This window comes from Pinus tabuliformis, chromosome 2_2, assembly GCF_031772625.1.
Source record: "Pinus tabuliformis cultivar Carrire ecotype Pingquan chromosome 2_2, CPIR1, whole genome shotgun sequence".
Classification (NCBI taxonomy): domain Eukaryota; kingdom Viridiplantae; phylum Streptophyta; class Pinopsida; order Pinales; family Pinaceae; genus Pinus; species Pinus tabuliformis.
Window position 1 is genome coordinate 1,314,929,078 of NC_142300.1, and position 26,357 is coordinate 1,314,955,434.

At 37.1% G+C, this 26,357-nt stretch overlaps 1 pseudogene; it reads right to left on the minus strand.

Annotated features, from left to right (window-relative positions):
- Nucleotides 1-26,035, minus strand: part of LOC149198365 (arabinosyltransferase RRA3 pseudogene) — a 39,462-nt pseudogene extending 13,427 nt beyond the window's left edge.
- Nucleotides 26,036-26,357: the final 322 nt, after the last annotated feature.

The following is a 26,357-nucleotide window of genomic DNA, read 5'->3' on the forward strand; positions in this document are numbered from 1 at the left end:
AATTGAATTGCTTCCTATATCCAACACCAGAGTTTCAAGTGATGGTTGCAAGTGGAGGAACCATAAATTGATCTGGAAAGTGCCATAATATCAAGCTATCCATGGGAGAATATGTATTGAATATCCCAATGCTTTCCATTCCAATGGGTGGTGTTGATGTTGTACTAGGAGTCCAATGGCTACAATCCTTAGGTATAATAGATTTTAATTTTTAAGAACTTTTCATGAAATTTTGTTCGGAAGGAAAGGAAGTGTAATTAAGGGGTATCGCAGGGAAATTGGGAAAGATAATCAGCTCTAATGGAATGACAAAGCTTCTAAAGAAAGAAAAACGAGGTGTAATTGCACAATTATGTTCGCTAGAGGTTCCCACATCGAAATCATCTATATCTCCAGATCTCCAAAAAGTCTTGGACAATCATTCCAAGGTATTTGAGACCCCCAAAGGCCTCCAACCTATTCATGATCATGATCATGCTATTCATTTGATTCCAGGAAGTGTTCCTCCAAACGTCAGGCCTTACAACTACCCCTATTCCCAAAAGAGTGAATTTGAATGTATGGTTGCAGAAATGCTAGACGCTGGTGTTCAGTCAATTTAGTGTCCTAAATTGCTACATAAATTATCAATCCAGGTATCGTAAACTGATGAAGTGTAGTGCACTATATGTGCTAGATGACCCTCTTACCTCACTGTTTTTGAGTTTTATGTTTGTTTTGGGGTTTTGTTCTTTTGATTCCTAATGTTCTGCAATGTAATCTACAAAATCTTAATCTACTGCTGCTAAGAATCTAGAGAAATGAAATGAGAGATAAAAGTGCTTTTAAGCCAGATTTGGAAGTAAAGTTTTAACCAAGAAAATGAAAACAAAGCTTCTCTTCTTGCTTTTATGATTGTTTCCAAAACATGAACTTAGAAAGACTTAAAACTGCTAACTATTCAATTACAAAACTCAAAGCTTAAATGAGAAAATAAGATTGCAGCTATCTATGATAAATCAAAAGTGAAATACTAAAAGTAAGATTACTTCTACTGTCTAAAAACTTTAATGAACAACTGAAGATGGAATTGCAGCTAAACTAAGTGAAAAAAACCATAACTGAAAATGAAGTTACAATTATGAAAGCAAAGCTAAATGAAGTATTTTTGTCACTTTGCTACACAATTTAGGGAGAACTACCTCCTTGTGATAGCATTCTTGAGAGATTTCATTCTTCATCATTCTAAGAAAAGTAGACATGAGCTAAACTAAGTGAAAAACCATAATTGAGAACGAAGTTGCAACTATTCTATTATGAAAGAAAAGCTAAATGAAGTATTTCTCTCAGTCTGCTATATAATTTAGATAACACTACCTCCTTGTGATAGCATTCTTGAGAGATTTAATTATTCATTATTCTAAGAAAGGCAAATATAAAAAATGCAGAGAGAGACTCATTCACAAATGAAACATTTCACCACTTAGTTTTAGGATTAAACATCAATTGAAAGGCTTTTGAAAATATTCATTTATAACAGGAGTTTCTTAAACTAATAAGGAAATGGCATTGAACAATTTAATTATAAATCTAAAAACTAATGAACAACAAATAAAATGAACCAATTTATGCTACTGACATCAACTTAAAACTACTGATAAGAAACTAGAGAGCAGCAAATAACCAAAGAACTGTTCTGCGCTGAAATAGAACTACACTAAGTTAGTGAAAAGATGACACAAGCTGCATTACAAACATAGTTAGAAAACGATTATAAACATAATGAAAAACACAGTGAATGTACAACTGAACTACTAAATACAAAACAGAAATAAAATGTACCCTTGACCACATAGGGCCCTCTTCAAGGTCTTGGATTATCAACACGGAATCAACACTTCACAAACGCTTCAGGTATCCATTGAAAACAGAGTCTTTATATTAAAACAAAGAGCTGCGTTTTTTACACTACAAAGCGGAAATTTGCACTATTACATAAACAAAAACTTGAACTTGTTCTGCGTTCTACACGGTATTATTTATAGAAAAATATACAACTATTTTGAAGAGAGAAATCAACTACAACAAAACATGTAGACAGGTAATGTATGCGGAATTCTTGTCTTCAGTTGCCTTGAAACATAAATCTTCTAATAGTGGCTGTTGGATTCTATTTGTGCAGGTGGCAAATGAAGTCCTTAGCTTCACGAGACTGCCTTAGATCCATCATTGAGAATCGTGTGAAAAACAGAGTCCTACTTGCCATAGGTTTCTACAGTTGACTTCCCTTTGACCAGAGTCCTCCTCATCAATCTAGGCCAAATGGATAGGATACAATCCATGCTCTGATGTTTTCCAAGGTACCCATGTGGTCCTTTTCCTCTCTTGACACTTGTAACCTACAAAAGCATGGAGATGGCTACGGAACAACCAATTAGCTGTGGAATGTGGCTGCGTTCCGTAGCTGAAAGACAAAAACCTATTCAAATAACAAACATAACAATATAACTTGTAAATCACTGAAATATACTCCTTGAGGCAATGTGCAATGGATTTTGATGATTAAGGATGCATTTTCATGGAAAAGCAAAGGAAGAAGGATGAGAAAGTTGTTTAAGAGAGAGGCGGTTTTGGAACTCAACAGCTGGATCCAGGTGGATATTGATCCCTACCTGCCAAGTCCACTTGGACCCCCACCATTGTTTATTTCAGCTTTTCATTTTTCCTTAATTGTAGCACATTTTACTATTTTTAGCAATTTTTCGGGTCCTGAGCTTCCGCAGCCGTTTTGAGGCCCTAAACGACATTTTTTGGGAAAATTGGGAGCAACATAGCTCCAACGACCAATGTTTCTCTTCCCAAAGTTGTAGTTCTCGGATAGATCTTTCTAACGAGATATTGTGCGTGTCAAACTGAGATTGTGTGGCAAAGTTACTACACCGGGAAGTTGATGTACCAATTTACCCAAATGGGGCCCACAGTTTGGCGTTTCATCTTTTAGAGTTAGGTTTTTGGATGTTTAGGGTTTTCCATTGTTTCTCAACAATAAATAGGCCTTCAAGCCTCATTGTAACACAGTTCAGAGGCATGTAGCAGCCACATCTCTTCTCAGAGATAAGCTACCATCGCCCTAGCTGATTTATTTCCATTGTTGTTTGTAAGCATATTTCAGTATTTTACATTAATCAAATGAAGTATTATTTCTGTTGCATCTCTGTGTTTACGGGTATCTTTGTAATTTTTTGTGTTCCTATTTAAATCCGGATCAGTGGTATCAGAGCGCTCTGTTTTTTCTCTGTTTTTCTTTGCAAGTCCCCAATGAGGTCGGGATATAAGGAGTAGGGCCTAAACTGGTCGAACCTTTGCAAGACCAGCCTCGCAAATCCCAATGGCCTCCCATGGCAGATGAAAAGAAAGACAAGGGGGCAGGAGATCCTATCAAAATCTTGCTCGAAGAAGCCCTCGAGTGACAAAGGAACACGATGATGGACAACTTTGCCCAGATCCTTCAGCGGCTACCCAGGGGCGACGCATCGGCTTCCAACAGCTACTCTGGAAACGCCACACTGTTTAAGGTACAAGTTAATTTTGAAATCCCCATATTCGAGGGTCAGATAGACGCAGATGTCGTCGATAAATGGTTAAATCTGCTAGAGGGTTATTTTTCTGTTCATGATTTTTCCAGCCGGGAAAAGATTATTTTTGCTCTTCTCAAAGGAGCCCCCCACGTCAAGGACTGGTGGGAAACCTACTGCGAGTAGAAGGATGAAAGTACTGGCTCACTATTTTCAGCCGCACCCATTTGGGATTAATTCCAGGATGCCATTAAGGAGCAGTAGTACCCTGTCGGAAGCTATGAGGATCAATACATAAAGTGGACCACGCTGCGGCGGAGAAGGGACCAAGACATGCCTGAGTTTACCAATATTTTCCATACCTTTCACACAAAGTTGGGTATCAAGGATTCAGAGCAGCATTTGGTACTCAAATATTGTGGCTGCCTGCTCAAGTACATCCAGGAAGAAATAGAATTCCTAAACATCCCCTCGCTCATAATGGCATATCGATATGCTATCAAGGTCGAGGAAAAGTTTAAACAGAAGAAGCGAGACTTTGGATTTGTGAATTCGAAGCAAGGGAAAGGTGCCCCCAAACCGCAGAACAAAGGAAAAAGCCAAGGCGGGGCGGCCCAAGACAAACCACCAAAGCTACAAGTAAAGAATTCTGTGAAGCTGAAAAAGGACACAGGAAAGTGGTGTGAGTTCCATAAGAGCTCAACTCACAACACAAGTGAGTGTCGGGCCAAGCAGTCACTGGTGGCTGAGCTAAAGGTTTCAGAATCAGATGCATGTTCCGACTCTGAGTCAGAACTTGACAAGGGGAATGATAAAGGGAAGTAGATTATCGATGCGAAGCCCAATGCCACCGTTGCCACCATGAAGATCCAGAAGGAGGAACCCAAAGATCCAGAGGAGGAGGATCATCTCTTCCACTCCCAGATGTGGGTAAAGGGCTCCCCGCTATAGTTCATTGTCGACAGCGGGAGCCAAAAGAACCTCATTTAGGCAGAGGTCGTGAGGCGGCTGGGCTTACCGACCACAACACATCCACAACCATACACCATTGGGTGGCTTCAGCAAGGACGAGATCTTCACGTGAGACAACAGTGTTGCCTTCCATACAACATCAAGCCCTTCACGGATGAGGTGTTGTGTGACATTTCTCCCCTTGAAGTTTGTGAGGTATTATTAGGACAACCATACTTGTGGAAGCGATATGCTGTGTATGAATCAAGGCCCCGTGTTGTTATTGTTACTTTGGGAAATAAGTTGTACAGGATACCAGAGGTAGCACCACCTACCGCCCTCTTTGGTTACTGCAAAACAATGCAATAAACTCATTTCCAAAACCGGGAAATTTGTTTCCCTGATGATACATCCTCAAGGAAAGAAGAAGACGGTGGCCACGACCTCCACAAAGGGCCCCTCCGCACGACAACTACAGATGGACAAGGTCGTGGAGGAGTACGAGGACATCTTCACCTCCCCCGCAGGGGTTCCTTTGCACTATCAGGTCAAGCACTCCATCGATCTGACCCTAGGTGTGCCACTGCCAAATGGACCAATCTATCGGCGCTCCATTCTGGATAATGATGAAATCAAGAGGCATATGCAGGAGCTGTTGCAGAATGGTCACATCCGTCCGAGTTCATCGCCCTGTGGGAGCCCGATCGTGTTGGTACAGAAGAAGGATGGGACTTGGAGACTCTGTATTGACTATCGGGCGCTAAACAAGATCACTGTCCATAATAGGTACCTAATCCCACGGATTGATGACCTCCTGGACCAACTAAAGGGGGCAAAATATTTCAACAAGATCGATTTGAAGTCAAGATATCACCAGGTACCAATCGAACTCTCTGATGTGAGGAAGACTGCCTTCAAAGCCAAGGAGGGCCTTTTCGAATGGTTAGTTATGCCTTTTGGATTGACGAATGCTCCTACAACCTTCATGAGGCTAATGGATGACATATTGAGGCCATTCACCAACTCATTTATAGTGGTATACTTGGATGACATCCTGATCTTCAGCCAGAGTTGGGAAGAGCACCTCCACCACATCCAATAGGTTCTCCAAACACTGCGGCAACACAAGTTATGTGCCAATTTGGAGAAATGAACTTTTGGCATGACCCAGGTTCATTATCTGGGATACATTATTGATGAACAGGGGGTGCATGTGGATCCAACCAAGATCCAAGTCATTCAAGATTGGCCATATCCAACCACTCTGATAGAGCTCCACAACTTTCTAGGTCTTGCCAACTACTACCGCAGTTTCGTGTTGAGATTTTCTCATATCACTTGGCCCTTGAGTCAAGTCACCAAGGGAGGAGCGAAAGAAAAATTCTTTTGGTTTGAATCTCAATAGAAGGCATTCATAGAGTTGAAATATTGCCTCTGCACGGCACCAGTACTTGCATTACCAGACTTGCAACAACCATTTGAGGTTGAGACAGATGCCTCTGACTATGCTATTGGGGCAGTCCTTATTCAACACGGGCATCTAGTGGCATATCACAGTGAGACAATTTTAGACACAATCCGAAAGTATCCCACTTATGACAAAGAGATGTATTCCACACAGACCACCGAACAAGTGCGGGTACGCTTTGGGATCCCACAGTCTATTATCTCAGATAGGGATAGCAGGTTCCTCAGTAAATTTTGGTCCAGTCTCTAGTCGATGTTGGACACCAAACTCACTAAGTCCATAGCCTTCCATCCTCAAACTGATGGCCAAACAGAGGTTGTCAACAGGATGATCATACACATTCTGCGCATGTACAACTCAAAGCATCCATGCACATGGGAAGAGAGCCTCCCCTATGTTCAACACAGCTACAACCGGGCTCTCCACAACTCAACTGGCCATAACCCTTTTCAGGTGGGTTTAGGATTCCAGCCACTATGCCCCATTGATGTGGCCATGCCATTTGCAGCTACTCACGTAGATTTGGCTCATGTCCAATCCGAAACAAATAAGGCAAATAGCTTTATTGAGCACATCCAACATATTCGACAGTAGGTCTATGACATTATGGAGAAATCAAATTCCAAGTACAAGCAACGACATGATCAACATCGGGTTCCACACAAGTTTCAGGTGGGCGACAAAGTCTGGTTGCATTTACAAAAGGAACATCTTACCGGAGCCTATCAGAAACTCAGACCACTCTGATATGGTCCTTACACCATTACCAAGGCTATGGGAGACAATGCATTTGAGCTCAAGATTCCCCCATTCCTTGGCCTGCACCTAGTGTTCAATGTGGACTGCCTTCGACCATACTTTCCACCATTACTAGACACATCCGACATTGCAGAACAACTCACACCAACAGAGTTAAATCCAGATTGCATGGACCAAGCTGCAACTGATCGGATCATGGACACATAGATCAAGCACACTCGCCAGCAGAATATCCAACTGTATGAAGTTGTCAAAGCAAGACAACTCCTTCACCAGGGCAAGTGGCTCACCAAGGACCAAGTTCAACAAAAGTTTCCTCATCTCATGGAGGAACTCAACACAATGGGGACCATTGCTTCCTAAGGGGGGAGGAATGATCCAGGTGTATATTGGTGGCCACCTGCCAAGTCCACTTGGACCCCCACCATTGTTTCTTTCAGCTTTTCATTTTTCCTTAATTGTAGCACAATTTACTATTTTTAGCAGTTTTTCGGGTCCTGAACTTCCGGAGCCATTTTGAGGCCCTAAACAACGTTTTTCTGGGAAAATTGGGAGCACTATGGGTTCACAGACCAATGTTTCTCTTTCCAAAGTTGTAGTTCTTGAATAGATCTTTCTAACGAGATATTGTGTGCGTCAAACGGAGATCGTATGCCAAAGTTACGACCCCGGGAAGTTGATATACCAATTTACCCAAATGGGGCCCATAGTTTGGCGTTTCATCTTCTAGGGTTAGGTTTTTGGATGTTTAGGGTTTTCCATTGTTTCTCAACAATAAATAGGCCTTCGAGCCTCATTGTAACACAGTTCAGAGGCATGTAGCCACCACATCTCTTCTCAGAGATAAGCTACCATCGCCCTAGTTGGTTTATTTCCATTGTTGTTTGTAAGCATATTTCAGTATTTGACATTAATGAAATGAAGTATTATTTCCGCTGCATCTCTGTGTTTATGGGTATCTTTGTAATTTGTTGCGTTCCTGTTTAAATACGGATCAAACCTTTATTGTGGAATGTGATGCCCCAGGAAATGGAATTGGTGCTATTTTAATGCAAGAATAAAGACCCATTGCTTTCGAAAGTCGTCCAATCAAAGGAAAGTATTTACACAAAGCTATTTATGAGAAGGAAATGTTGGCAATACTACATGCACTTAAGAAATGGTGACCCTACCTAATGGTAAGAGACTTCAAGGTAAAAACGGATCATGATAGTCTTAAATACTTTTTAGAACAAAGGTTATCTTCAGAAGCGCAACAAAAATGGGTCACAAAGATGTTTTGTTATGACTTTGAAATCATCTACAAAAAAGGGAAGAAAAATGTTGTGGCAGATGCACTCTCAAGAAAGGACGAGGATGTGGAAGCATTGCTTTGCTCCATTTCTATTATCCAACCAGATTGGATAAACGAAGCAAGGGATGAATAGGAGAATGACGAAGAAGTGTGGGCACTCATTCAAAAGATACAACAATATCCTAGTACATCTGATACATTTAACTAGAAAATGATTCGTTATGGTACAAAGATCACTTATACCTATGTAAGAATTCCCAACTCAAACTAAATATTCTTATGGAATTGCACACTTCTCCCTTAGGAGGGCACTCAAGATTTTTAAAAACTTGCCACAGGGTTAAGAAGGAGTTTTTTTTGGGATGGCCTTAAATCGGATATTCAAAAGTCTGTGGTGAAATGTTTGGTTTTCCAACAAAATAAAGTTGAAATAATTAAGACCCTAGGTCTATTACAACATTTATCCATTCCAAGCCAACATTGGGAGGAGGTTTCAGTGGATTTTATCACAGGTTTACCCAAGTTCGAAGGAAAGAGAGTCATCATGGTGGTAGTTGCCAAACTTACCAAGTATGCACACTTTTGTGCATTATCTCATCCATTTAAAGTCAGTACAATTTCTACTGCATTTATGGAAACAATTCAAAAGCTACATGGAAAACCAAAGATTATTGTAAGCGAAAAAGATCTCATTTTCACTAGAATTTTTTGGACAAAATTATTTTCTTGTCTCGGTACTCAGTTAGCTCATATTATCATCCTCAATCTGATGGGAAAACTGAGATAGTAAACAAATGTTTGCAAGGATATCTTCGTTGCTTTGTCTTTGATAATCAGACACAATGGGTCAAATGGTTGCCTCTGGATGAATGGTGGTATAACACTTCCTTCCATACTGCAGCAAAAATGACCCCATTTATGACACTTTATGGATATCATCCACCATCCATCACATCATATTTAAGAGAAAATTCTAAGGTTCAAGCAGTGGAAGATCACATCGAGCATGAACAACAAGTTATCCAACTCTTAAAGGATAACCTCACTTTGTCGCAAAATAGAATGAAACAACAAGCATATCAACATCGCAATGAAATAAGTTTTGATGTAGGTGACTCGGTATTCCTACGACTACAACCATATAAACAAATGTCCCTCAAGCAAGCTAAGAAGGATAATAAATTATCACCAAAGTATTATGGTCCATATAAGGTGTTGCAAAAGATTGGTATTATGGAATACAAATTAGAGCTTCCTGAGTGCACCCAGTTTTCCATGTCTCATGTTTAAAGAAGGTTATAGGTGACAAGCTCTGAGTTCAAACAATATTGCCAAAACTTGATGAGGAAGGAAAAATCATATTGGAACCTGAAGCAGTCATAGAAACAAGAACTCGATAGCTACAAAATCGATCAATTTCGGTGTATCTCATCAAGTGGAAGAACTTACCCATTGAAGATTTCACATTGGAGGATGATAATTTTATACAGAAGCATCCAAAACTACTCAAGCGTTGAGGACAATTTTTTTTTGAAGGAGAGGGGCATGTTAGGTCCCTATAATACTAGTGATTCCCCCATTACTATTGTCATTGTAGCCCTTATTGTTATTATTGTGCCCATATTGTCCCCATATTGTTATTAGTGTGCTCCATAGAAGCCCACTATTGTTATTGTTGTGCCCTAATATTATTATTGTTATGTCAGCTTTGATTATATTGTGACCCCTTAGACTCATATATATAGAAAGGAGGTTTAGTCATTTGAATCATCCAAGAATTGTTTATTTGTGTAATGTAAAAGAGGTTGCCCCCTTGAAGAGGCTTATTTTGAAGTAGTTGATCTATATTTTCTATCTTTTTGTGAGCTGGTTCATAACACTCTTAGTCCTTGGGACACTGCTTGAATATCCCTACAACTTGGTCCTTGAGTTTTTCATGGATCGAGCCTTTACTTTTTCTACAACTCATCTTCAATAACGCTCAATCTTCAACCATAATAGGTCTGCAACTTGACCTTCTACAAGTTTGCAACTCAACCTTCAATAAGACTAGTATTCGACCTCCAACCAGTTTTTAACTCAACCTTCCACAACTCTGAAACTTGGCCACCAATCAAGATTAAAACAAGGATAGAATTGGACCTTCATATGTACATGACTCAATTTTCTTGAACCATACACAAACATTCATTCAACTTATAATATAATTCAAATTATTTTACCAACATTGCTTGTAAGAAGGCTCAGCCTACTCCAAAGAACAAAGATATAAATTTTGGTCTACTTAAAGCTTTAGGAAACTCGACCTGTCACAATACGCTTATGACCTAAGTAAGGGTTGAAACCTATCACCTCAGACTTGTCACATGATAACATAATAAATAACACAAATTAGAACTTACCTAAAAATTTAGCCTCCTCAACTTGACCTCTTCAACAAAATTTGGCCAGACCTCAGCCTCTTCAATAGAACTTGGGTAAAACAACAAAAAACTCCTTAGATCAACTTCACTTCTTCCCCTCAAATCATATATGTGTTCTATCTAATACTTTATTCATCACACTACCATGTTGATTCTCCAATGAGCTACATGAGTGGCCTTATTTATACTAGACAAGTGGGGCTCAAATTGTCTTGGGGCTAACCTATCCACTGAGGAGCTGACAAGTGCATTGTATGTGATTTTAATGCTAGATTAAAAAATTTATTTCTTCTGAATAATGAGGAGTTAGGAGTGATGCCACATACCATTGTAAAGGTCTCGTTAAGGGCTACGTGATGATGTGGATTTCCTTTGCATTTTCCTTTAATTTGACCACTTATTTCTTGATTTTCTTGAAGGGTTTATTTTGGCTGTCATCTTTACCTTTGAGGACTTTAACCATTTTGAAACACCTCTTACTAGATACTTATGGCTTCTCTTGAACTGTTATCTCATGCTTTGACATTCCTTCTAGGGTTTTGACATCATTCCAAGCTCTTTGCCATCATTCCTATAGCTAGGGCTTTATTCCTAGGGCTAGGGATTTAACATCAATGAAAAATTCTTTCAACATGAATTCCATGCACCATAGTATGGATTTATTTAGAGACATCATGTTCAAATGAGTATTGAAAGCACAAATATCATAACTTACAACTAGGAAGCATCCATGCAGTTAGGCATAACAACAAACCCAACCCAAAGGGATGTAATTATCAATTAACATTCAAATTGTAATTATTAAGGTTTCCCTCCATATTATCATTGAAGAGTTACAAGAAGGAAACAATTTTTCAAATGAGACCTCACGAGACTCAAAAATTTATATTCATCTTAAGAAGGAAAATGGGTTAGAACGAGGAATCACAAAGGAGGCATCCAAAGGTTAGATAAAGTTGGAAATCTAAGGGTCACGAGTGTCTTTTGTTGACAAATATTGACTATTGTTGACTATGGTTGACTATGCTTGACCAATATATATATAATTTCCAAAACATGATACCCATGTTGACTATAACTAACTAAAGTTGACTTTTTTTAACAAATGTATAGATAATTTCGAAAACATGATGCCCATATTCACTATAATTGTTCATTTTTTGTAGTAAATATTAAATTCATTATATAAATTTATTTAAAAAGATAATGGTTGTCTTCCGTTCCTGGATGTTCTCATCTCTAAGAAGGTGGATGGTTCCTTTTCTCATCGGGTGTTTAGAAAGAAGACGCATACGGAGCAATACTTGCATGCTTCTTCGCATCATTTCCCCGCTCAGAAGTTAGGGGTTCTTAGCACGCTCGCCACCCGTGCTGTAAGAATTTCGGATGAGGAGAGCCTGGAAACAGAGAAGGCTCATCTCCTAGATGTCTTTGAGAGGAATGGTTACAGTAGGCACCTCGGTCGTAGAGCCTTCCTCAGGGCCAAGAAGGAGCCTTCAATCCGAAAGGTTCCTAAAGATCATATCATGGGTGTAAACCTTCCTTACATCCAAGGGACCACGGACAGGATTGCGAGAATTCTGAGGAAGTACGATGTACCCGCTAGTTTTAGACCTCTCAACACTATCCGTGGCTCCCTCAGGTCTGTGAAAGACCCGATTGACCCTAAGGACATGAAGGGCGTCTATGTCATTCCCTGTTCCTGTGGGACCCCTTATATTGGTGAGACTGGTCGCTCTATCAATCAACGGATTAGTGAGCATTCGGCTGACTTGAGACATGGTAGGACCAAGTCCTCCGCCCTGGCTGAACATGCGGGGAAGACTATGCATCATATATGTATAGAGGAGGCTCAAGTCATTGCCAAAGTTGCGCAGTTTCACCATCGCAAATTTAGAGAGGCCCTGGAGATTGAAAAAAGGCCGAATAATCTTAATAGGGATGATGGCTGGAAGATTAGCAGCTGTTGGGTCCCAGCCTTGTCTTCCTAGCCTCCTCATTTCCCTTGTGTTTAGTCTTAGGGTTTCCGTCTTCCTCCTCCTTATGTTTCGTTTTTGGCGGATTAGTCCTAGTGAGTTTCAGGGTATTAACCTTGTCCCGCTTATGATACTATGGGATATATTATTATTGGATTAGATTCTTTAGGTTCATTTATTTGGATTAAATATGCTTCCTTTACTAATGTCTAAAAAACCCCTTTTGAACCTTATAGTAATATTATATTTACCTAATGACATAATTAACTTTAATAATGGAATAACAGATTATTGAGTATATATTGAGTATTAATAAATATAAATCAGTAATTTAAATATTAAAGGAGACCTGGTTTACCAAATGACCATTAGGCTTAAAAGATAATTAGATAGTAGTATAAATAGATATATATATGATATAACAATAATATTGGTTAATCTAGTATTAATAAACATGAACATTACTTTATTCTAATAATAATAATATTTATTAAGAATTCTATTTGTTTGTTTTTATTAATATTGGAATTATGAATTTTTAAATAAATATGGATTTATTAAACATATATTATTATTTTCGAATGGCCATTATACTTAAATAATAAGTAATAAAATGGTAACATTTATTTATATTTAAATATTATTAGAATAATAACAATTATAGATTATTATACTTAAATAATAAGCATGGATATTATATTACCCAATGATTTTAATCTTAAGATATAATTAACAAATTTACCGGTTTTAGCTATTTAGAGGTTTGAATTACAACTATTTATATGGTTCAACTATTATATAGGTTTGAATTACAGCTATATATTAATAAACATATTATTCTCGATTGACCATTATATTTTAATTAATAAATAATAAAATGGTTTATTTTTACCTAAGATAACAAAATTCTAAGAGTGACAATTATTTATACTTAAATAATATTAGAATAATAATAATTATAGATTATTTAACAAACATATGACCATTATATTTAAATAATAAACATGGATATTATATTCAATACTCATATTATTAAATGATCTTAAATATAATTAACAAATTTACCTGTTTTAGCTATTTATAGAAATATTAATAATTGAATTAATGGTTTGACCAAGATCATTAGGTCAAATTAGCCGTTGGAATATAGCCGTTGGAGTCTCTGCACACTCTATTTAATCAGCTAAACCGGATTGGTTCTTCAACTTGTCCTGACGATGAACCACACTGGTTGGTTCGAAACGCGTCGACAAAAGATTGGTTATGTGATTTTGCCGAAGATTATCTAAACAACTTTACTAACCATATTAATGTCTATGCCCATGTTGACTGTAGCCATGATGCCTATAGTTTACTTGGTTGAACATGATGCTCATGTTGATTATAGTTGACTATGATTAAATGTGCTTAACTAATATATATATAATTTCCAAAACATGATACCCATGTTGGCTATGGTCTACTTTTGTTGACTATGGATGAATTTTGTTGATAATATTTGACTATTGTTGACTATGATTCACCAATGTACATATAATTTCCAAAACATGTTACCAATTTTGACTATAGATGAATATGGTTGACTTTTGTTCACTAATGTACATATAATTTCCAAATATGATGCCCATGTTGACAATAGTTTACTATGGTTTAGATTTTAGTAGTCAAATATCTAGGTGAGGTTGGTCCCTTATCGACTAAACGAGGGGGTCTCATACACCAATTTGATGTGTGGCTTAGCCATGATCTTAAAAATTAGATGATTATTATTATTGTTATTATAATTTCAGTGGAACTAATGTTTAAGAATACATGTTTCCTTTTAAGAGATTAAAGATTTAAAAGGGTTAACAAAATGTGTTCCCTTTAAAAGATTACAAGTTTATTCTCTCCGAGATAAGAGATTTCATAATGGTTAAGGACATGTATTTCTCTTAACAAGTCACACAATCCTATAAATAAGTGAATCTCATATAGGCAGCACACCGAACTAGTGGAAGAAGAAGACACAAACGTGGAGCCTACAGAGAACCAGACAGAACCCGATACTCAAATGAGACAGACATTTACTCAGGAAGAGAACGCTCCAGCTACACATTTGGGGCCTCACATTTTGGATCTGCAACGAGAGCCACAAATGGAAATAAGCGGCATTAAAAGAACCCATGGATCAGAGGGCTCGGAATCAGACAAAGAACTCCACCTAATCCCTATGGAAAATCAGCTAGCCATTATTACACCCACTCCCGACACTGGTGGTTGGCGACGGGTGGAGAAGAAGAAGGGCAGAAAAGTCTAGTCATACTGGAACATTTTTTATCTTTTGTTCTCTACATCTTGTAGCTTCCTGTCACAACAGGAACAGTCAACTGCAAATTTGTGTTTTTATTTACTCTGTTTACTGCCTGTCATTACAGGAACAACCATCTAAATATGCATCATGCATCTACAAAATGTAATTTTATCAATATGAATAAAATTACGACTTTTTTCTTATGGGAAAAAAAAAAGTGAATCTCATATAACAACGTAATTTCTAATTCCAAAGTATCATTACTATAATTATTGGTTATATGAATTTGAGAGGTGTAAAGTGGGGGAGGGGTACTCTATGGCCTCAAGGAGGACACACTGTTCAGGTACTCATGGGGTCCTAGTTATATGACAAAAAATTAAGTAGAGATATTTGGTATGTACTATGGACTTTGTTAACCAAAGGACATTAGGAGGACACACTTACAGTTATGGGACATTCTCTCCTAATCCTGCATCATCTGGTCAAAGGCTTCTTCCCAAAGGAGAAATTTATGGAAAACATCATGAAAATAATTAGGAAAATTACAAAAGATGTCCCATCCAAATGCTTATTTCCATGTCCTAAGAGACTTCAACAGAAAAATAGACAAGTATTCTAACAAGCGGTGTAAATTGAAGAGAGTTGAATTAAAGATTAATGGTCAAATCAGGCCTACTATAATTCCCTAATGGTAGGTGAAGTCTATTAAAAAAAATTCCTAGTAGTGTTGTGTTGTAAATGTTGTGTTCTATTGGGGCAGTTTTGTAAGGTATTCACCCACTCACCCACAAAATCCATCCTTTTGTTGCTTAGATATATTCTCTTCAGGAAAATCATGTATTCCTATTGGAAATGAGAAAACAATATTTTTGTTGTTGTTGATAAATTAGCTCTGTAATGCTTGATGTATTTGTTATGAACTAGGTGCATAATGATATAATACATATTCTCTTTCTAGTTGCAAAACACTTATAAGAATTTGGAAAAAAATAATAAAAAAGTAGTTAAAAATATTTTTCACATTAATATTGTTTAATATTAGTATTTTTGCATGTGTTTGTGATTCCGGTCAAATATAAATCATTTAAGCGATATATATATATATATATCTATATATATCTATATATATATATATATATATATATATCTTTGTGAAAAAAAATTTAACATAAATATTATTAGTAATATATATTGTTGAAATTTGGTTGTCAACCCAAGCAACAACCAAAAGAAGCCCCACTTTCAATGACAAAAATGACAAGGAAGATCAGAACTTGACGCTTTTTAAAACGCTAATATTCCAATTCGCAAGTATTTCTAGGTGGTGGATTTTTCCACTCATGTCTCTCAATAAAAATATAAAGTTGATGCAAATTAATAGCTCATTACTTAGCATTTAGTTTAGATTAAATAAGTAGATGATTTTGAACATATGCAAATTTTGAGAAATGCATGGGAGAAGGTGAAGATTCATGAGGTAAATATCTATCAAATTCTTCTGGGTATGCATGTACATGTTCATCTTCATCTGTTGCACTTTTGATTTCAACGTTTGTTTTCCCTTTTAATCATATTTTACTTCTCATTTGTAATTCTTTTTGCAAGTCTTCATTGGCTTGAGTTGGAGACTTGATTTTATGAGTAAATTAATCAGAATAAATCAAGAAGATAACCTTCTCCAATTCATAAATTGTTAAGCTGAATCAAAATTCTTGACTATTTCTTGTTTAAATTTGTCGCGGGCTTGTAGCTTCCTACATTTTAAATGGTTGATTAAAGAAGGCCCTAAAGCAAAGGAAAATATTGTTGTTGCAATTCAAATGAAGCACTTTTTTATTTTCATTTCTGATGATTTTCATTTACTGCCAGATCCTTGAACATGCAGCTTAGCGCTCGCTCTAGTTTAGATTTAATAAGTGATGATTTTTGGCAAACAAAAACTAGAGCGAGCAATAAGCTACATGTTCAAGGATCTGGCAGTAACTGAAAATCATCATTGAACATGCAGCTTAGCGCTTGCTCTAGTTTAGATTTAATAAGTGATGATTTTGGGAAAACATAAACTTTATAGAATGCAACTTCTTCATACGTTTTAATCTTAATCAAAATGATACGTTATTTTTTTGGAAGAAATCTTTATCTTTTAGCTAAATTTAAATGAAATTATTCAATGGTAAGTTTCACATGCCCATTTTTGTAACACTCTCATCCCACATCTACCCAAGTAACTGACCAACCAGGGTAAATATGCGATGAGATGCCACTATGATGGGATTCAACCTCCTAGGTGACCTTAAGGAAGTGGAATCGACAGAAAACCACAACACAAACCTTTTATACTCGCTACAGGACTCACAGAAGCCTTCCCAGTCATCCCCATGACCAGTCCTTGGGTCCCACTGATTTTTTATACCATTAAACCCCTAGACACTCCCTTTATATGGACAAGGGCATGTCTGGGAAACTCCATACGCTCGCACAAAAAGGTATGCGTGCATCTGGGGACTTTTCTCCTCTGAACTGTGCCTGTGACTCAAGGATTTATGCCACTTTTTTAGGCCCAAAGCCCAAGTCACTACCCATAACTCAATGACACTTTTAGAACTGAAAGATAACAACATAATAGTGATACAAATGCAATTAGTTTAATAAGGACTTGACTGGACCCCTAGTAGCCATGACAAGCATTTCGTCAAACATGTCACAAATATGTAATCTACAGGTTTAAACAACAAATCTAAGCATAGGGGTCCCATACTTATCTGAGAATCACTAAGAAGCATTGTTCCATTATATCTCATAGATACATTGTTCATTCATTTACAAATCAAAACATGAGGAAAGCCATACATCATCACTGTCATAATACATGATTATAACCAGCATAATAACAACAGAAATATCAAGGATTCATCAACCATAGAATCTACATATAAACCAATACATTTACACATAAGATACTAAGGAAAGAACCTCTTATTAATGAATGCAAAAGCCAACCTAGTATGGGACTACCACGTTCCACCCAATGATAGATTGGCTGACCCAAATCTCTCTTCAACCAATCACCCCCGTGCCATATTCCAAGCATGAATGTGGGACTCAAACCAAAAGAACCAACCAAGGCATCCCGAGGCTAAACCACCTCACCCTCATTAATATAAACCAGGATTTATCGTAATCCATACCAGATCACTAGGCCAAAACAATAAACATGTAATAAAAAACTTTACCATTATCTCCACCAGATCAATATGCCAAAACAAGCATGGATGCCACCACATTTATCCACCTACACCGTGAGGAATTTTCATGTCTCCTAGTTTCTCAGGCTTTACCACAATCCACACCGAATTACTAGGCCCTAACCGAAACTCCATCCTCTAAGGTTTACTGTATATCCTGTCACTCACTGGAAAGGATTCTTAGGCCGAATCAAGGGAAACCACCTCTAGGCTTTATTGTATATCCCACCATTAACCGGTCAAGGATTCCTAGGCCCATTGAGGCACACAATACCTAGATTTACCACAACCCACTGTCCAGTTTAAGGGTCACTAGGCCAGTGTCTTTACCGCAATCGACAATTTGGTTCAAGGATCACTAGGCCATGTGTTCTTTATTTCGGAGATCCACTTCACTCAGCTTAGAATCCATCTGGCAATCCAACTCAACCAAAACATGAGAACCCCATCACACCATGGCTATTTGGAAATGACAAGGCTAGGTTGAAAACACTATCACACCTAGGAAAACCCATGTCATGACAACCAAAAAACCACATGCAATACTATGCATGCCAAATCTAGCAAGGAAAACACACATGCAAATCGATACCTACAAAGAATATTGTTGTAGCTTCTTGATCTTTCTCTTCCTTTCTTGGTCCTTCCTTCCTCTTGCCTTCTTTTCCTTTCTTGATCCAATGCTAAAGTGCTCCAAGAAAACTCTTAAGTGTCCAAGAGTGAGAGAGAGAGAGAGAGAGAGAGAATAATGAGAGAGCTCCAAAACTGAACTGACAAAAGGCACCAATTGATCCTCATAAGCCTTTTTATCAATTAGGCTTCTATTTTCCTTCATTTTCCTCCTCACATGCAACCTATGACCTTTCACCTTCCTTTTCTCCCAATTTCCATTATTTTCATAAATAAATGTGCCAAAAATTCCATTTTTCCTTTCCAAAGCCTTAGCCATTGGCTTTGCCAATTTCCTTAGCCATAATAAACCAAATGAACACCCACACTAGGATGTTTTACCTAACATTCAGCTTGGAATAAGTGTCCCATAATCTGTGGTTATTACTTTGCCTTTATTAACTTTTATTACATGGAAATTTCATGAGGGTTGTTACAATTTTCATATGTTATCATTTTTCTTTACATTTTTTTGTTTTAGATTGGTTTTAAGTTTTTGTTGATCTTTAGCTCTGTGTTTGAAGATATTCAAGAATCACTTTGAACACTTTGCACCCCTACTTGATCAGATTTGGAATTCACTCTCCTTGTTGTGCTTATTTTTGAGCTTTTAAAAAGAAGTTATGATATTGATTGAATTGCAAATAAACTAAATTGGGGAATCTCTGAACCTCTAGCTGTTTCACAAGCCTTATTTTTTTTGTTTGTTTCAATGTTTCCATGTAGGCCGACTTTTGAAATAAGAAATTCTTAAGGAGGGAGATTTTTTATTTGGCTTCACTTTCTATCATAACTTCTATTTAGAGTTGAATTTTTGTTTGAATGAAAGTCTAATCAATTATAAGTCTTCAAGGAATAACTTAACAAGATCTCAACTTAAGAAAAACTGTTAAACACATATGGGCAACAAGAGAAAATATGAAAGATAAAACATGCAGTACAATTTTTATTAACAAATGATTTACATTTATAGTATAATATCTGACCATTGGGTTCCACATCCCAAGGTCTCTTGGACTCTTTTTGTCCATTCGACTTCCACACTAACCCACTTGAGGATTAGGTGTCCAACATTCTCCCCCTTAATCCGAAGGGTTATGTATGAGTCTAAGAAGAGAGCTGTAATACAAAATGTGCAAATATGCATGGCAACACTAGGATGAATGTGCTCTATGAAATGTTGGTATAAAGGGAAGTGGTTTAAGGATGACCACCAACACTAGAACGCTTAGTGCAGTTCCCAGAACTCTTCCAAAACTAGCAAGAAGCTGAAGTCTTCTGCTAGAGGAAGTGCTCCTATTGTTTTGAAGAGGGAAGCCTTCAACCAATAAAGGGAGGTCTCACCCCGCATAAAAGGGAGAACTTCAACCTAAAAAGGGAAGTCTCAACCTGTGATGGTTTAAGGATGACCAACAACTCTGGAATGCTTAATGCAATTCCTGGAACTCTTCCAAATTTGGCAAGAAGCTGGTGTCTTCTGCTAGAGGAAGTGTTCTCAATTTTGTTCCTGGAATTCTTCCAAAACTGGCCAGAAGCTGAAGTCTTCTGCTAGAGGAAGTGTCCCAGATTACCCACCGAGGGGTAGAATCTCGAATAGCTGGAGGTGAACTGTCATGAGGAGCAGGTGAACTGTCATGAATAAATCTAGCACTCTGAAACTGAATGGGCTTGGAGTAGTCTGGAATATGAAAGGACAAGTCCTTGTCATATCCAAGACCAGTTTTGTGCTTGTTGTGGACAAGTTGTTCCCAAGGTCTGATGATGGGCTTGGGAAGTGCAGACTGAACCTCTACATCTGCATGTAACCTTGCTGCTTTATCTGAATGAACTGTAACATTATTGACTTGCTGCTGATGGGTGGTTGTCTCAATGTTCTGAACAAAAACAGGCTCAGAATGATGTCTATTTTGATGTAGCTCTTCTTGCTGTAGCTGTGATTCAAGCTGCAAAAAATCGATCTTTTCTTGTGCATTTTGCAAATAAGTTTGAATGTCAAAAAGAGTTTCTTTGTTGACTTTTACCATCCCATCAACAGTGGAATGAATTAGGATATTCAATAACTTTAATGCGTCTTCAAGTCTGGCCATTATCTCAATAGATAAACCCTAATATGCAAATGTTTTTTTTTTTTTTTTTTGCCACAATGTTCTCCACGGTGGGTGATTTTCGTAAGTTTATTCACTGTACATTGTTTTTAATGCTTCCACATGTAGTAACAGTCTCCAAATAAACTTATATTATCCAATAGCAAATTAAAAATCAACGGCCATTAAGTGATAGCTACTACATAATGGGATTTTCTCATTCAAAAAACTTAACTAAACAACGAACAGATTGGAAGATAGAACCTGATAATTAAATGTCAGCGAACACAAATTAGTAGATATGCAATTGTCAGTCCCCAAAATGGCACCTCAACATTTGTTTATGATGTACGCTACCCAGGAAATGGAAGAATAGATTCCCTGTTCACCACAATCCTTGTATCATCATCAAACCACACTCATTCAACTTCTGAGATAGCATACAGTCCCTTCAATGCAGCTACATCAATAACAGAAGGTGGAAACACGCAAAGAATACTTTAATCCATGAAGAGGGATGAACCTTCAAGGTTTCAAACCATATAACAATCCACCACAGAGAGCGTATGTAGAAGAACTAAAGAATATAAGAGCCAACAATATTTTTCATTTATTAGATATGCAATAAAGTTGACCCTTGCTATCACTATCTTCACCACTATTTTGCTTCTCCATAATGCTAGGCATCCTCCTGCAAACAAAAGGAGTTTGACCTCACTGATTTCTCTTTAACAGGTTCCAGAACTGTGAATTCAATACCGTGTGAGTACTCCACCCTGCCCAACAGTCACATGGTATTGATATTCTCATCAACTTCAGTTTCAAGCTTATAACTTAAAATAGTCCTCCAGTAAAGCTAAGTGTGCACAGTACCAGGTTATATTTCAGTATAAACGAGCCATCAAGTACATGAAAACTCCCGTATGCCAAGCTTAGAGCATTTCATCTTTCTATTTTCCAGAAGCTAAATGAATTGAGTAGCGATGTTATTTAAAAGAAAACTTTCGTATGCCTTTAACCCCAAAGAATCCTAACCATGGTTTCCGTGTTTCAACTTACAAGAAAACTTCAAAATTGATTAATTTTATGATCAAACTTCAAAGCTTTAAGCAATTGTGAACCATTGCTCTCGAGGTTTAAGCTTGAAGGAGATTCAAATTGGATTATTTGGGAAAATTCCGACTACAGACTTCAATCATTTTTGAAATAGTATTCTCGAGCAGCATCAGCTTCAAGAAAGCTTAAAATCACCTTAATCGACAAGTGATCTTCCCTTGTAGATGATTTCAAACGTGTTTGAAGCTTTCACCTTGAAAGGGCTAAATTGTTGCAATCAAAGGTCACCCTTTAATCATTTCTGGATCATCGCTCTCAAAGCTTTACTAGAACCAGCGAAGCTTGAAACCGGCTCAATTTCACGATTTCCTCTTTTAGCAAAACTCTCAACCATGCTCTTCAATCTTTTATCTTCACAAAGGATTGTTTGTAGAGTCAAGCTACTTCCGTCCAGCAATTTCGAACCAGTGCTCTCGAGCCTTCGCAAACCAAGGAATCTTGCAGGGAAAAGTGCCTATTGATCTTCAGTATTCAAGCACTTTCAAGCCGTCCATCTGAAGCTTTAATCTGGAAAAAATCTTGGTTGGTCTAACAATACTACTAAACAGAATTCAAGCAATTTTTTAACAACGACCGCCAATTTTTAAGCTCGAGACTTATCAAAAGTTTCGTATTTGTACCTTACTCGCGACCTTAAAGCTTCAAAACAGTTTAATTCAAAAATCTTGTGTCTCCCACGCAGAGATACCATTCAATAAAACACATTCACCGTTAATGTATTAAAGCAGCAGATTCATTCAACACCACAGCGTTAATACGCATTCACCGTTAATGTATTAAAGCAGCAAATTCATTCAACACTACAGTGTTCAAATGATTCAAACGTTAATACTCAACCCATTCAAACGCACAGGCATATGGAATGAATGCATATACAGATTTGGAATGAACTCTTTTTGTCGGCACCGCTTTAATATTCAACAGGCATTCAACTGTTATGGACAACGTTGCCACTCAACTGCGTTAACCCATTCAATAAAACAAACGTCGATACCATTCAATAATACCACTACACAGCGTTACGCATACCATTCAATAATACTACTAGACAGCGTTACCAAATGCATTCAACTTCGAACCATAACGCATTCAAACTTCGAACATAACGCATTCAACCAGGAGTTGGACCTTCATCGATGGTGGTGTATCTCTGCAGTGGCACCGTCAGACCTCAGCGCTAAAATAGGAAATGACAGTGTTATAAAAATTGAGAGTATGGACAGATGTGGAGTGCTGGCAGAGGCAAGTTATTTCAGGTCTGAGGGGAATAAGGTAGAGTCAGAGGTCAGGTAACGCAAAACTGACATATATATAGAGACCACAAAACAAGTGGCTCAAATTGGAGCAGGACCAGCAATCGCCTGCTCTAATACCATGTTAAACACACATGGGCAGCAAGAGAAAATATGAAAGATAAAACATGCAGTACAATTTTGATTAACAAATGATTTACATTTATAGTACAATATCTGACCATTGGGTTCCACATCCCAAGGTCTCTTGGACTCTTTTTGTCCATTTGACTTCCACACTAACCCACTTGAGGATTAGGTGTCCAACAAAAACATATTTTCCTCCTTCATATTGGTTCTTTTGTTGAGATGTTTTTCATAGAACGCCTTCTTGAGGTTTTATTTTGATTTCGAATTTTCATTCAACTTTTTACTTTTGATTTGCATCTTCTTTCTTACTTTTAGGAAATTTTTGGAGTGATTATTTCACTTTCGCTTCGGATTAGTTTTGGTGACATTAGCAGGATTTATATGGAAGACTCCTTTTTACCCAACATTAGTTGGCATGCATGGGAAATTTTTCTCTATCAATATTATGGGTTTTCATTTACCTTAAAGGGATATCTTTATAGAATTCTAAAGCCCTCTTACCTTAATGCTTTTCCCATGGAGGAACATTCATCTTTTCCAAGTGATAGAGTTCATCTTTCTAAGGAAAGAACTAGCTTGGGTCTAACTCAATGAATCTCTCCCATTTCCCCCACTTCACATAAAGAGCCTCTAAATTGATAGTTGCAGGGAAATATGAGGGAGTTAAATTTTTATAAGTATTATATCCATTACCTTTAAAATCTCTTGTACCACCCCTCCTTCTTCACCCAATTGGAAAAAAACAATTATCTATTTTAAAGCTGATTAAAAGGGTGTAGAAGAGGGTTGAAAGAACATATGTGCAGGAAGTACAAGTAAACTCGTCGGGGTACTGAACATGTTCGTTGGCAGTGGGGATATGCTTGTGTGGTACTAAGACAACTTCGTTGGGGCTATGGACGCTCGCTGGTAGTGAAGCAATGTTGGGCAAAGGATATTATTGATACCAATGGATGTATACTTTCCTTAAAATTCCCGATCTGTACCTCTGTTGTCACTCACATAAGGTAAATGCAAAATTAATCATTTTCCCAAAAACATGGATTAACGTTTTAAACTTAGTTTGTTTCAAGTACTTATCTTTTTAGAACTTATATTGATTGATCTATTAATGTGAGACCCATGGGAAATGTTTTAACGTTTGAAGACTTGATAGAATTCATCATTTCAACTTTTTGGTAAATTTGTGCTCGTTATCTTCTTAACTAGAGATAACTGCTTCTTCCTCGCGTGTCACCATTGTCGTGACAAAAAACAACCCCCATTTTTACTTTATCCTTTTCATAATAATAATGGGGACCCTTTATGTAAATTTTGGTAATTTCACTTCCTTCATGCATTTATTTTGTTATTTTTTGCAGGATTTTCATTTTCCTCAGTTTCTTGTTTTGATCACTTCATTGTGTTTGGTTTCTCACCAGCTTCTCATCAGTTTTCGTTTCGTCTTCATTTGGACTTACGGTTTGAAAACGATCTTGTAAAAAGATTGAGTGATTTTCACTGCGTGGGCCTAAATGTGTCCAAAATGTATTTTATTTTTATCTCATTAATTTAATTAATTTTATTATGTAAATATAATTATTTTATTAATTTGAATTAATTGATATAATTAGGTTAAGTAATTTGTAATTATTATTTATTAATAAGTTTATTTAATTAATTAATTGTATTTTTGTAAATATTAATGATCAATTATTATTTAATTAGCCATTCTCGGGTGCAAGAACATATATGTATAGATTAACCATTGCATACATTACATAAGTGTTAACAAATATAAAAGACAAAAAAAAAATTAAATAACAAATCCTTGGAGGAAATTTTAATTGCAATTTCTAAAAACAACCGAGCTTTCGAGGATCAGGGGACCAAAGGACTCGGGCTCCCAAGGACCAGGGGATCCAGGGACCAGGGGACTAGAAAACTCGGGGACCCGGGGACAATGGAACTAGGGGATCCGGGGACCGAGGGACCCGGGGAAATATGTTTTGAATCTAATATAATTTAATTTTGTTTATTTTTTATTAGTATTATTTAAAATTTAATTGTATTATATTTCAAATAATTGTTAGTTGTTTATATTTATGTAATTTTCTTTTATTTTAATTTGTATATATAATTTGCTATTTTATTTTAAATATTTTTTAGTATTTTATTAGAAAACATAAAATTAAATAATTTGCCTAGGCATGCTATTTTCCAACAAATTTGCAGTTTTGATATTTTGGCTTTGGAGAGCCATATCTTGAGTTCTACTTGGCCAAATGAGGCCCAGAATGGCTCATTCGAAATATATAATCGAGGAGAACAATATGGAGGAATTAAATCAACAAAATATGCATATTTAATATGCCTAAAAATTAGAATAAGTTGATTCTCCGAGTTTGCACCCAAAAAACCAATTTCTAAATTTGTTTTTGGATTTTCATTGGTTGTAGAAAATTCATTCAAATATGTCCTCTTGGGCAAAATATAACATCACAAAGATCATAGGGAGGCACAATATTCATTTATTTCTTTCATTTAATTAGGATTTAGTTGGAAATTTGTTTTCCCATTTTTGGCACTTTTTTTTTTTCTCTGTAAATACTATTCTATTAAAAAGTGAAAAAATATGTACAATGAGGTCAGAGCCTCAGAGGAGGCCGAGGCCATTCCTCAACCATAAACTCAGGGACAATACAGTTTAACCTGTCAACCGGATTTACAATGCAGACCTCAAGAAATTGATTTCGGTCCCTGACATACTGACAAAAAATACCCGGACTACAGTTATCATACCCTTCAGTGATCCCAAAAACACAGTAGCAACTATCATAGCTGACTTTACAACAACAATTGAAGTCTGAGTTGACTGAAATTACTATCTGAAGCATGAGATTAAAACAGACAAGAGAGTTTAGCTGTAAAATTGAAGACACAAAATCAAAAAGCATAGCATGTGCACCCAGTGGAAATTCAGTCCGCCTGACTTGGATCAGCTTGCATATCCTCCTTCGCCTGGCTTGGAGAGGCGACCCAGGTAACGAACCCATCGTCGTCCAGAAGCGGCGGTCCACCAGAATCAGTAACCAAATGCAAACAGCCAGTTGGGCGTTGGGATGGCTCGCAGACATTTTCATCATCCTTGGCTGGAGCTG